The following is a 15,186-nucleotide window of genomic DNA, read 5'->3' as shown; positions in this document are numbered from 1 at the left end:
TCGGGTAGTCGTTTGTTGGCTTTTCTGCTAAATACTCTTACTAAATAATATCGACGAAATATCGAAAAACAAAGAAACAAAAACAGTTTTGAAAATAATGAAGCTTTACTTACTTTAGTATAATAATCCGAAACAGCGAAATGGGATATTAAAAAAGTAAACACGTAATTACTTTAGTTTTTTAAAGCAAAGAATCAATATGAATATGAATAAGAAGAAAATGGCGCCCTTTTCAAGCAGAACAGCTACGTTTCAGGTTTACAGTATTGAACGGTGTAGTATTGTGCCGTCGGATTCAGGGTTGTACTATTGTGATGTAAAGAACACGCAGATAGGGTTGTAATCAACTGAATTCCTTCTAGTACACTGAAAAAAATGCTTAAACAAATATATAAATAAAAATAAATAGGTTATGTAAATGTTTTTAAAGACACGTAATCACGTGAGCAGGATTTTTTTCCTTCTTTTGACACGATAACAAGTAACATTCTTATTTTTTATTATTTATCTATTTATCTATTTTCGAAAGAATGCCACGTGCAAGTGGAGAGGGGAAAAACAGAGTTATGCAAAATTTGTGTCGAGAATTTTCTAAAGTTCCGACGTTTTTTCTTTTTGGCTTTCACTTTAATAAGAACGTGAATTCATGAGGTGAATTTATTCGACACAATATGATTCAACAAAATAAATAAATAAAAGCTAACGTGAATTAAAATTAAAGTTAAGATGTTATTGTGGACGCTCACCCCTTTTAAAAAAAACCTTGTTAAACTTTGTGACATATTTCCATTCTATGGAGGTCAGGCGCGAGCGAACATCCAATAATTTTATTGTAGCATATTTCTTCAAACTGAAACATAATTATCAAAATATATTTATGCAAATAGATATGAAAAATATTTGTTTAAGTTTGTGGCATATTTCCATGGAGTACAGGCGCGAACGCAGACCCCACAATTTTATTATACCATCCCTATTTAAGTTGAAACATACTTATCAAAATATTATTATGTACATCTATATCAAAAACCCTTGTAAACGTTTTTTTTTCATTTTTTATTTCCATACTTGGGGGCCAGGAACGAACGCAGACCCCACAATTTTTTATGAACGACCGTTCTGCCAGATCAAGCATACCCATTCCTGATCCTCGATTCATCTTCTATCATTATATGTAATCAGTTTTGTTTTAAATAATCAACCATATAGGAGCCTATTCATGACCAGACACACACACACACACACACACACACACACACACACACACACACACACACACACACACACACACACACACACACACACACACACACACAGAGGCATTCAGCTTTATATTATATATTAATATATATATATATATATATATATATATATATATATATATAATGTATATGAGGCTGTTTTTTAGAGGCGGCGAATTTTAAATTAAAATTTACGGCATGTAGCCCCGTGGCTCGCACGTTTATAATATGATTTAGAAATCTAATTTCACGAACTCTATTTTTTAAATTTTATCTCAGCATAGCACATCGAATGTTGTCTTGCAAGTGATCTATTGTGTCTGGCTAATTAAGGTAGACAGGGCACTTTACATATCTCCAGAATGTATTTTCTTTGGAGATCTGGAAAGTTCCCTGTCTACGTTGATTAGCGCTTTAATCACACGAAGTGGCCACTGCACAAGTCGATTCCGTAAAACCATTCGTTCATCAAATGTTATGTTTCTCTCAGTAAATTGTTCTTATCATTTTCAATATGGAAACCCTGTTAGTTTGACAGTCTCTGCACAATGTTGAACTACCAAACTATGGTAAACTCCAAATAACCGATAGTTGCCCCTGTTTGAATAAAGAAAATAAAGTTGTCAATTCAAATTTCGCCGCCTCTAAGAAGCAGACATAAACATAAGGGGTTAATACTTGCTCTTTTTATTTATATTTTCTCTTCTTTTTGTCATCACTGCGTCTTATGTGTGGCCAGGATCGTCTCGTCTGATTTATTTAGACGAATAAAACTTCGACGCAAGAAAGACTGACACAAGGAAGACATTCGCCGAGTTTCTTCATGTTTTTTTTCGGCAACGTTTTACCCAGGGAGAGAGAGACTAATCTATATAAATAAAACAGTAGATGCACGTATGTGAGTGTGTCTGTGTGAATATATTTAACCGATAAACTCTTAAACTATTGATCACATAACACTGAAATTAACAGAAAATAATAATAATAATAATAATAGATTAAGGATGGTTAATAACGAGAAAAAAATCTTTGTTTGGATGGATTAATAACGCGTAGAGAAATATGTTGGTAAATACAAATGCAAAATGTTCATTTCAACTTGCCGACATATTTATATTACTCTTTCGCATGCGTAAATTCATTCATAGCTTGAAATGGTTTAATTTAAATACTCTCACCTAATCTATCGATAGCTCAAACAGTAGGAAACGCATCTGGAGCGCTCAGTGTTTTGATTTCGATTCTATCAGACGGCAATCAAATCATTCTTTTTAACTTTTTAAATCAGTATTATATATCTGGTAGACTATAATAATCGATAGACAATTGGCCCTCTAATAATAAATATGAAATCTGCATGAATTAGAATATATTTAAGCTCTCCTCGCTAGTAACGAAATAGTTATTTCATTTTAAACTTACTAGCTTACTAAGGTAAGAAGCGAACGTAACAGACAGAAACATCGATAATAATTCTGAGGTTATAAGTTTTCTAGATTATTTGAATGTGTCTCGTTCGTATGTTTCCAAGCAACTTCAACAGATGAGCATCAGTAATAACAAGCAACTGACTTAATGACACACCGTTAATGACTTCAGTAATTGACAATTAATAAATCCCGTATTGGCGTGATATCTAGGACTATGACAACATCATATTGTTTTCATTGTTTTGGCTCTTGAGTGTGCATCCGTGGATTTCTCATAGGCTTTTATATAGAGTGATGTGATCATCGGTTGATGAACTGTGTCTAACAGCGTTGGATATATACTAGAGAGTCAAAACAACGCTAAGAATATTCTGTTGTCATAGCCCTAGTGATAATATACGCTGACCACGTAATTCATTAGAAACTTTGGTATATTTCAATTTGTTTCACTCCCATATCATAATTTGGCAAACAAATGATACACCAATAAAAAAAGACATAACAAAATTACAGACTGCTTCCCAATGTTCACATTTCTATTATACGGGTGAAGTGATGAATACCGACCGAACGGGGCTCGAACTCGTGACCTCCAGATCCAACCAAGAAACTCATGATAGTCTTTAGAAGAAAAGAACGAATATCGCCACTGTTTTTTCTTGTTCTGAATTCATGAGTTCATTTTAAATTCATTTGTTTTAATCTGACCACAAATTATTCTGGTATATAGTTGCAATATGTGTTATATAAATCTACGCTCCGAAAATACTTTATTAATCTTGTGTTATAGCCTTATCGCTTCTTTAATATATATATATATTCGAAACTCCGTGGATTAAGATTATCAAGTGTTTCCTTTTCAGATTAAATATGTTTAACTCCTTTTCAAATTGTTTTTAACATGTTTTATTAACTGTTTGCTCGTATATATATATACATATATATATATATATATATGTATATATATATATATATGTATATATCAATATATATACATATACTAGCAAAATTACCCGTCGTTGACTGGGTTCAAAAACAGCCTACAGAAAATGGACTGATTTATGAAAGTATCATAGGTTATGAAAAGGAAGGGTTGTAAAGAGATAGCTTCGAATTTGGAGGTATCAAAACCAAGGCAAAATATGATGAAAGTAAAAATATAATAGATAAACCCCATAATTTATTATACCATACCTGTTCACACTGAAACACTTATCACAATATTCTGTGGATCTATATTAAAAAAAACCTTGTTAAACTTTGTGACATATTTCCATTGTATGGAGGTCAGGTGCGAACGAACACCCCATAATTTTGTTATACCATATTTCTTCAAACTGAAACATAATTATCAAAGAATACTTTAGCAGATTGATATGAAAAGTCTTTATTAAAGTTTGTGCCTATTTCCATTCTATGGAGGCCAGGCGCGAACGCAGACCCTAAAATTTTATTATACCACCCCTATTTAATTTAAAACATACTTATCAAAGTATTATTATGTACATCTATATCCAAAACACTTGTAAACGGTCTTTTTTAATTTTTAAATTTTTTATTTCCATACTTTATGGACCAGGCGCGTACGCAGATTCCACAATTTTACTCAATCATCATTATGCCAGATCAAATATACCTATTCTAGTGTTCCGATACATCTTCTTTCATTATATGTGATCATTTTTCTATAATAGTCAACCATATAGGAGCCTATTCGTGACCAGACACACACAGTCGTTCAGCTTTATATTATAGATATATAGTCATCGACATACAGTCGTATTTCGTTGTATCACAACTCATCACTATCGCTAGACAAGGATTGAACCTAGAACCGTCGGGTTTGCAGTCAGCAGTTCTCCCACTCGACTACAGAAGCGCTGCCCCCAAATTACCCCTGTCCGAATGTCTATTTAAACAAACATCCGTCCACCAATTTTATATATATATATATATATATATATATATATATATATATATATATATATATATATATATATATATATTGTATTTTGTGTACAGAACGTTGTTAGATGAGACAAGTCATTGGTACCGTCGGTTTCAAGCCCGAAAATTTGGACCGTTTCAGATATACAGTATATATGTTATGCACAATAACACTACAAGTACAATTGAAAAAGTTTTATAACCGTGCAATCAGAAAGGGACCAGCGTATAAAATATACTGTAGGTTCAGTGATGAGATAGGAGAATTTGAAATCAAAGTTTCTATTGAACGCACTATAGAACCATGATACTTGACGTTTGCATTTAAAATTTTTTACGACATTATATAAAAATAATTTTATAAAATCAGCAGTACGTTCGATAGAGTGACATGTGGACAATATATTTGGACTAAGTCATGTCGGGGACGCATGTGAACCTTATTCCCGTAGCACCGTGGTGGGCCATAGACTAGAGCAAATAACCAAGAGTAGGTAGTGATGCACGGTAATTCGCAACGACCAATTGCGTGCTGGGTATGGTACTTGGAAATATTCAGTTGTAAAGTGACAACGTTCAATATTCAGTTAGGGCCATACTAAATAAATTTACAATTGCGAATTTATTAGGACTTCTATCCAGTCAGTGCAGATAGAACGAGAATATACTACCCTATTATTTGTTGGACGATTATATGAAATGGTTCGTTCGAAATTCCGTGCAGATTACCGGGCTCAACAAGATACACCTGCAACAAAACGTTGTGAACCCTAAGATCATAAGTTTCGAGGTCTTATTTTAGGTGTAATTATTTACCTGAAATTTTGATATATAAAAAATACACACATAAAAATCATGTAGTTAAAAGATAGACGTCTCTAAATAAAAACTAACTGTCGTGTACAGAAAATCGAAAGGTACTAAATGTCTTATGTAGATTAAAATACGTCTAACACTGAATATAATGTTAAATACGAGAGCGTGCAATAAGTAATGTCCCTGATTCACTTTCAGTTGTCTGATCTAGCTGAAATTTTGCATATGCAATGATTTATATCTCTATGGGTTATGTGGAAAATTATATTACAGCTCTGATCTAATTGTGGTTTTTTCTTTTACAAGTGTTTGAACGGAGTCAGGTGTGAAATGGAGCCTGTTGAATGTCGAGAAGTGATCCAGTTTTTATATTTGAAAGGACGCACACCACAGGAGACTTTTGATGAAGTATGACCTTGTAAAACGTTGGCATCGTGAATTCAAACATGGTCGGAAGTGTGGAAACAGCTCCCAGACCGTGTCGCCCCCTTCTGCAATTGATGAGGCATCTGTCCGTCAAGTTAAGGCTGCCATCTTGGAAGATCGGCGCATTTCTATTCGCCAAATAGCCCAAGATGTCAAGATTAGTACAGGGTCTGAGGAAACTATCATTCATGACAATTTGCATATGCATAAGGTTTCTGCCAGATGGATTCCCAGGTTTCTCACACTATTCCAGAAGCGAGAACGCGTCGAGTGCTCGAGGATGAATTTGGAGATGTCTACGCGACAGAATTGAACTATAGTATATTATGGGTTGATTTATTTTGGGGAGTGTGTGAGTTAATGAAAACATCTATAAATGTGTTATCATAAAGCGTTGGGGTTTCTCTGATTATTACCGATGTCCGTCGTTTTCTTTGCCGGCACAAACGATCATGGTCTCTTTGAAATAATTAGTAATATTTAATTTTAAAGATCGCTGTCATGTTTATATAGTTGTCATCGCTAATTTATTTATTAGGTTGGTATATATACGTAAAAAACGTCATCATTTTTGCACCAACCTAATAACAAGAGAACCTGGTTCGATTTCCTCTTGTCTATTTGTAATGAAGACAGGCGCTTTTCTCTCTATTCTGGAAGCAGTAATTCTGGATAATAATTAAAGCAAAACGCCAAGATTATTATTGCTTAGTTGTGAGATGCTCTTTCATGCTTTTAAAAGAATCTAAGATTATATATCGCCATTTCTTGCCGCGAAAATAATTTCCCAACCAAGTCAGCTCACAGGCAAAAAAAGGAACATTTTTCTCTTTACTTTGCTGTGTTTTATTTCGGATTTTCTGTCCTCACGTCATATTTTACAAGCATAGTCCTGTTATGGAAAGGTGCGAGGGAACTAATGCCCAAGCAAACGAAAATAAACAATGGAATCCTCGGGCTTGTAACGACCTGGATCCATGACGTCAAATTGTTTATGGGTCAGACCAGGTAAACGAAAATTGTTAATAACGGGCTGGCGAAGAACTGGGTCAAGAGGTCGAAGATACTTCAATAAAAGAGTAAAGGTAAACAAAGCAGGGGAGACAATCAGAGAGACGGACAACTGAGGGACAAATTGTCACAGTTCGCGACAACCCCCACCACTAACCCTCCACCGCTGTCTTTGTGTTGAAATGTGTATATTAAATATATCGTAAAATAAACTACGTCTGTTTTTATAAACAAAGTGTCTCGTATTCATTGATAAATTAATTAACTGTCCATTTTAATCGCTAGACAATCACCGGCCAGACACATATATGCAACAGTCCTAACATCTAAATTGTCTTTCAGTAACATTTCTATTTAACTTTTTAGTTTAATGCGATAAAAAGATAAGTTTTTTTTAATAATTTTCACACACTTGCATCTAAATATTACTATAAAAAGAGTTTATTATGACACACGAATACCAACTGGTAATATTTCACATATTTTTAGTGATATTCAGTCCACAGTTTTAATTCATTTACATAAAAATCTACGTTGATTCGGAAAATAGTAGTATACAGGGTGGGACGATAAAGGGTCGCCCTAAGAAAACAACACTGCAGATTTATTTTAAAACTTTTATTGAAAAACCCAGTTCAGGTAACTTGATTATGTAAAGGAGCTGACGTCTATTTTATGTAGCCACCTTCAGCCTCAATCACCGACTCGATACGGGTCCGTAACTGGGAGCACACCGTTTCCACAAGCACCGGCGGGAGCTCGGCGAATACTCAGTGGATGGTGTCGATCAGGCTGGATTTGGTGCTGTAGGAGGTCATAATCGTGATTTTCTCGACGTATGACCAAACAAAGTAATCTAGCGGGCTTAGATCGGGAGAGGAGAGAGGCCAGTGAGAAAAGGTTATAACGTCGTAGCTCTCCTTCTGAAGGCAAACATAGGTCTCTTTGGACGTGTGGGCCGACACCGAGTCCTGCTGCCACCCCCTAGTTCTTCCAGCGGTCACTTAATTGCCCCAAGGGATCATCACACTCTTTAGTACATTTAGGTACAGTTTGGTGTTTACTTTCAAGCCGACTTCGAAGATGGGAGTTGGTATGATGTGGCCCTCACTTAAAACTACACCAAAGACGATTGTAATAATTTAATTCGGCAAAGAGCATGAGTTGTACAACGGCGCATTTCCGATCTCGCTCCTTGAACATTGTGTCACTTGCAGACATGATAGAAAGCTCCTATCGCTCTTAGGATTTTTATACAACTAGCCAACTAGTATATGGTCTGCAACAAAAGCACAGAACCGATTTTCATCAAACGGAAATGGATCAGTCGTTTTTTCTAGGGGAGAAATTTTATCGTTTCATCTTGTACGTTGAGACCTCATAATGAACACGTTCCTAAGTGTTTCATGTTTTAGCTCCTCTTAAATGAGGGCCACAGACAGTTTTGTATAAAATATTATGTTATATGTTTATTGTCCCAGCGCATCGAACTAAATTCGTTAACCAGCAGATTTTGTGTGATCTCAATTTCATATAGTTTATATAACATATTTCGACATCAACGCATTTACAAAATATTCCGATATTTCGCTGATTTCATAATACGCTAGCTTATTCTATTTTGTTATTTATGAAACACCGAGTGTTTTCCCGTTTACTGATATGATTTGTAGATAACTGTAACAGGCGCCTCTGTATTAAATCATCATATATTTATTTTTCTGCGACCTATGTGTCAATCATTTAATTCTTGTGAGTGTGTATGTAAATGTGGTTAATTCTTTTTCCGGATTAAGTGCTATTACAGAATTCATGGTATGTTTAAAAAATCACGATAAATACTAACGTATCAAAATCAAATGATATAGGTTTTATATATTCATGAACGAGTATGTAATCGACGAAGGCGGAGACCTCATCGAACCTGAGCGAAGATGTTTTTCGAACTTGAGTGCTAGTCGATTGTCAACCTCTATTTCGGATTAGTTTATAATAATTTTTAACACTCAGCTATCAACGTATGCTTTCAGAGCGTTTACTTAACAATGGAACATTTCTATCTGCAGGTAAACATTTATAGAAAACCTTCGCAAGCGATTCTAAATCAACCAATACTATTTTATTTCCAACAGGTTGTGTTTTCCGTACCAAGCAATCATGTCAATCAGCTGTATTTTGTTACTTCTGGCCAAGTACGATTCTGTGTCAAATACGTTTTATTCCTGCCAGTTGATATATTTAATGCACCAGACCAAATATTCAAACCTATTTTTGCTACTGCATGTTAAGCATTCAACATTGCCTGGTCGTAAAATACGTATATTAAAATATATTTTAATTGATTCAGATAATATTTCACAGCTAATTCTCTATTGAATATTATATATATATATATATATATATATATATATATATATATATTGAGTAAGATGATTGATAATTTATAATCAAAATTCAAAATTATAAATAAGTTTCACAAGGAAGTACAAATAAAATCAATAAATTGTACGATCGTTTCGGAAGCGATGTTTTTATTGAGGTAGACAATAAGTCTTGGACAATAATTTTATCATTTGGTTTTTTGAAACAAAGTCTCCTCATCAGCAAAAATATTAGGTGTTTTTTTTAACGACACCAAAAATAAACCTAGCATTTTTAGTCGCGTACAAGCGACTCTATAAGTCACTCCGTCGGTCTGTCGGTCTGTCGGTTGGTCGGTCGATCTGTCCGTAACACTTTTGTGCTTGGTCTTTAGTTACTGTTCTTAGCTTTTTAAGCTTTTCTTGACCTTAAGGTTGCCGGGGGGTGTTGTCTTTTTCTGATCAAGATCTGATCGCTTTCTTTAAACACCAACTACGGGTGAAGATCAGATGTGATAGAAGAAGGCTGCATCGCACGGCATTTGACAGAAGATGGATACATGTGGCAAGTCTGTGTGTACGAAGAGGAGCCAAATTTGAATACGTGTTCCCCGCCTAGGTGTGGAACGCGCAGTTCTGTAAAGTAAAATTAAACAAGTAGCCTCTTAGCTAGCTGAGTGTGTGTTCCATCCCTCCCCGATTAGGAAGCCTCCAAGATCCCCATCCCCTCTTACCTGCAATTTTTGTTTTCACCCCTTCCTCTAAATTTTACCCATCTTGGAGAAAAAGAAATACAAACTAACCTCCATCCCTTACCCACAAAAATTTCTTTACTCCATTCACCCCCATCTTGAGGGCATCCCCACCTAGAGACTGACCGGCAGAAGCGAGGTTCCTTTTACAAACCTAGTGGAACGGGCAGTCTATCAACTAGACGGGGTTGGGAGGGCCCTACTAATCACCCTTTGTTTTTTCTTCCCCCGCCCTCGACACAAATGAATTATTGTACCATTTTATTGTTATCTTTTTGTTTTTACACATCGATAAATATGTTTTAAAAACTGGGAGTTAAGTAGGACGTCCCCCAATATGAAAGGGTGAAAGCGGTATTGTGGTGAAAGAAGATACTAGCTGGGAGAAACTTTTGACTTTATTTAGTTCTGGAGTGACAAGGATGACCAACGACCCCCAAAATCCCCCCTTTTGAGTTGGCCATGTGCCTAAGTTTTTTGTTCATCGTTGATTTTGACTGTATTTTTAACATGAATAAAAGATTTAATATCTCAAAGTGTAGTATCTGTTCCGGCAGATACTGCAAGCAAAGACCAGATGTAGGGGCAACCCCACATGCCTGACCTTTAACCAGCTCCCATTTCTCACCTCTCGGGAGCTGGTCCCCTTTTTCCCTTCCCCTTCCCTTCACTCCTCACATTAAAAATTGGCCTTGTGCCTAATTTGCTCGGTGGGGGAGCAAATAAATACCTACTGCAAGCAAATACCATATGTGGGGGCAACCCCACATATAAGACCTTGGTCAATGTAGGGGCAACCCTACATACGAACTGTCACTATCCAGCTCCCCTACTCCCCGGGGATCTGGTCCCCATTTCCCCTTCACTCCTCACATTAAAAATCGGTCTTGTGCCTAATTTGTTTGGTGGAGAAGCAAATAAATACAGCTTTTCTTGGTCTTTTGGCCAAGATCAAAGTGTAGCATCTGTTCCGACAGATACTGCAAGCTATGACAAGCAGGGACCAGATGTGGGGAAACCCCACATGCCTGACCTTTAACCAGCTCCCATTTCCCACCTCTCGGGAGCTGGTCCCCATTTTCCCTTCCCCCTCCCTTCACTCCTCACATTAAAAATCGGCCTTGTGCCTAATTTGCTCGGTGGGGGAGCAAATAAATACCATCTGTTCCGGTAGATACTGCAAGCAAAGACCATATTTGGGGACAACTCCACATATAAGACCTCGGTCAATGTAGGGGCAACCCTTCATACCAATTGTCACTATCTAGCTCCCCTACTCCCCGGGGAGTTGGTTCCCATTTCCCCTTTACTCCTCACATTAAATATCGACCTTGTGCCTACTTTGCTCCGTGGGGGAGCAAATAAATACAGCTTTTCTTGGCCTTTTGGCCAAGATCAAAGTGTAGTATTTGTTCTTACTACATCCTGTACTTATGCTTGTGACTTTGTGATATAAAGTGGGGGTTCACTTCTCCAGATAATTTTTATGGCTAAATTTTTTAAGGTATCAATCAGTCGGGTTGTGTTTCTTCCGGCTAAGTGTTATTTCCCTCGATATGAAGCATAACCTCATAGTTTCGGTCGTATAAGGAGCACTGCTATCTGATTAGTATTCGTTTTACGTATGTCAATCCTACTTTGATCAATTACAAACGCTTTCAAATTAGCTTAAATATTATGCACTGGTCATCATGCAAGCAGGTTAACTAGTAAGAAATAGATTTTAAACAAATGAATGGAATTCAATGAGTCATTGGCATTCACAACCAACATAAAAGAAGAAAAATAGATGTCAAAATAACGCGAAAAGAAATATTGGCAAAAAGTGTCCGACCAAAATTTTAAAATAGCACTCATATTCTCATCAATGTTTATCGACTGGTTAACACTTGAAAAAATCAATTGACAGGTCGATGAATGACTTAAGTTGAAAAGCAAGAGAAAAACAAAGCAAAACAAAACAAGGATAAACATGGGAATTTTATAAAGTACAACCGCTGTGTGGAGAATGCATACATTAATTCATTTAAATAAATAAAATGAAGTGACTGACTAAATGTCCGTAAAGGTGTTAGACACCTAGATAGATTGGGGTTGAAAACGGGGTTAGGGTTTTCATATTTATTTGCTTCCCAACGAGAGCAAGATGTGACACAAGGCAGTTTTTATGTGGAGGAAAACCAGTACTATAGATAGGCGCACTTTGGAAGGAAACCAAAATAAAAATTGTCCTAGACAACAAAGGACACACTTAACTTTCTACAGCATCAGAACAGATACTACATTCTGAAATATGTAATTAATTCTGAAACATACGCACAAATAAATTAGGCACTAGGCCATTTAAAAGTGTTGGTGAGGGGGTCCATTATCATTCTTGTCACTGTAGCTTATATACGAGGAACATGCAATAAGTAATGCACCTGATCAATTTCCAATTGTCTGATCTAGCTAAAATTTTGCATATGCAATGATCTATATCTCTACGGGTTATGTAGCAAATTAAACCTCTGAACTAATTGTGGTTTATGTTTTACACGTGTTTGAACTGAGTCAGGTGTGAAATGGAGCATATTGGATGCCGAGCAGTGATCCGATTTTTGTATTTGAAAAAGAGGGGGCACCGCAGAAGACGTTTGATGAAGTGATAATGCCCCATCATATGATCTTGTAAAACGCTGGCATTGTGAATTCAAACATGGCCGGAAGTCTGTGGAAACAGCTCCCAGACCTTGTCGCCCCTCTTTTGCCATTGATGAGGCGTCTGTCCGTCAAGTTAAGGCTGCCATTTTGGAAGATCGGCGCATTACTATTCGCCAAATAGCCCAAGATGTCAAGATTAGCACAGGGTCTGTGGAAACTATCATTTATGACAATTTGCATATGCATAAGGTTTCTGCCAGATGGATTCCCAGGTTGCTCACACCATTTCAGAAGCGAGAACGCATCGAGTTCTCGAGGATGAATTTGGAGATGTGCCAAGAAGATGAGTCAAAGTGTTTCAAAAGACTGATTACACAGGATGACACCTGGGTCCATCACTATGATCCAGAGACCAAAGCCCAGTCAATGCAGTGGAAGCACTTGGACTCACCACCTCCAAAGTAGGGACGGGTGCAGACCTCCGCTGCCAAGGTCATGCTCACAGTCTTCTGGGACCAGGGCGGAGTAGTGATGACAGATTTCCTGGCAAAGGGTACCACAATTACAGGAGCCTATTATGCTTCACTTTTGAGGAAATTAAGGGAAGCTATCAAAATCAAGAGGCGGGGCAAGATCAGCAAAGTTACCCTCCTCCTGCAGGACAACGCTCCGGTCCACAACTCGCCTGTCGCCAGATCAGAAGCACGGGCGTGTGGTTATGAAATCCTCCCCCATCCTCCCTACTCCCCTGATCTTGCACTCTCTGACGCTCACCTCTTCCCAGCCATCAAGTTGTTTTTGAAAGGAAAGCGTTACCCAGATGATGCAGCCTTGATTTCTGAAGTCACATCGTGGTTTGAGGATACACTTGGGGTGTTCTACAAAAACGGCCCTCAGAGCTGCATCAAACGATGGGAAAAATGCATAACTCTGGGTGGTTCCTATGTAGAGAAAAACTAATAAATGTGCCAAGTTTCATTGCTCTACTGCTATGGGAAGTGGGCCAGGGACATTACTTATTGCGCGCCCCTCGTATGTCTATGATTTTCCTAGCTGGAATCTTCAATGACAATAATATTAAATTCACTCTAGGGATCCTCCTACTAAATATTCCAAAATTGAACATAAATAGATAAATCGTATTCATTAAAATAATTTCATTGGCTTGGAGAGAAAAAATGCAAACAAGTTAGACTCTCTCAACCCTTTTTAAATATTAAACCGCCTACTGTTTTTTGGTTTTATAGGGACCTAAGAAAAGCATATCGATCTCTAAGTAGGGCTGAAATTTAGATGGGAAAAGAATAAATGGGATGGGAGAGTGGGGGAGTATTTTATGTCTTTCCAATGTGCAATTTTGGGGAGGCCAAGTGTGAAACTAAAACATGGGGAGCGAGCGTCTTACAGGTATCCAAACGAGAAGAGAGCATTCACTCAGAAGAAACTAAAATGCTTACCTATAAGTGTCTGGAGACCGACACGGTCAGGAACCGCGTGCAGCATGCTCAAGCAGGGAACATGTACTCAAACTTTACTCGTCTGCTTATACACAATCTTGCTACTTTAATCTATCTTCTTTCATAAACCGCAAGATGTAACTTTTTCCTATCACATTCGATCTTAACCTTAAATTGGTTTTAAGAGTATGATCAGATCTTGATCGGTAAAAAGTTCAACCCTTCCGTTCTTGTTCGGACGCGACATCCACCCCACCAGTCTTTCTATCGCCAGAATCGCGAGAAACACATCCGTTTCTCCCTGTTCCACGGCGGCCCGAAGTTGTGAATTACGAAAGATACGTTTAGCGGGCGATAATGCCCGGGGTTGATACAAGCATTCACCTCGTTGACATATCCTTAGTACCTTCGGAGTTCGCAACATTCGAAGAAATCGTGTTCCGACGTTCCTCTCTCTATGAATCTCGTAACGTAGACATCCGGGAGAATCCACTAATCTGGAATGTGTAGTATGGCATTAAGGAGTAATGCAGTCCTGATCAATCCCCAGGTCAAGTTTTGGAGATGACTCGAAGCTGGCGCCCAACTCCACTGAGAGCAGATCTTCTTTACCAACCTAAATTGCCATATAATCATATCCTGGCGCCCCCTCACTAATCATTTATGGAGTTCTTTTCTCGAAGCCAGAGAATGGTCGCTGGATCTTGGAAGCTTCTGGAGCGCAGCTCGCCACTCTCTGATGAAATGCATATCGCCTCTCAGTTTACGACGACCTCGACCGAATGATCGTAAATGAGATGTTCGACCCAGAAATGCTAAACTCTCAGCATCTCGATGACACCTTAAGTTGGGTATTCTCAAGCCTCCCTCACATAAACGTTAGACACAGATATGTCTCCGAACCCAATGCCCCTTCTTGTCCCAAAGAAGCGAGGACATTTCGCGCTGAAAGGTGAGGGGCGTTTAGATATTTCAGGAGGGTTGTGACACTGATTCAGGCGCCCGAACGCAAACCAACCAATTTGCTGCGATTGATTTTGACCCATGTGATTGTTCCGTAACACCTTAGCGCCTCTGTTACCATCTCGATGTCACGGAAGCAC

The 15,186-nt window shown here is 37.7% G+C and overlaps 1 long non-coding RNA gene and 1 pseudogene across 1 annotated transcript in view; one reads left to right on the top strand and one right to left on the bottom strand.

The window, feature by feature from the left end:
- The window catches only part of LOC145298811 (uncharacterized), a 534,037-nt gene that overhangs the window by 431,342 nt on the left and 87,509 nt on the right, over positions 1–15,186 (bottom strand). The gene's annotated exons all lie outside the window — the stretch shown is intronic.
- LOC145243310 (U2 spliceosomal RNA) lies at positions 11,353–11,483 on the top strand (annotated as a pseudogene).

The sequence above is a fragment of the Euprymna scolopes genome, chromosome 2 (genome assembly GCF_053919585.1).
Source record: "Euprymna scolopes isolate OS-2025 chromosome 2, ASM5391958v1, whole genome shotgun sequence".
NCBI lineage: Eukaryota > Metazoa > Mollusca > Cephalopoda > Sepiida > Sepiolidae > Euprymna > Euprymna scolopes.
Note: the sequence above shows the minus strand (reverse complement) of the source record. Positions and strands in the feature narration are given on the sequence as shown.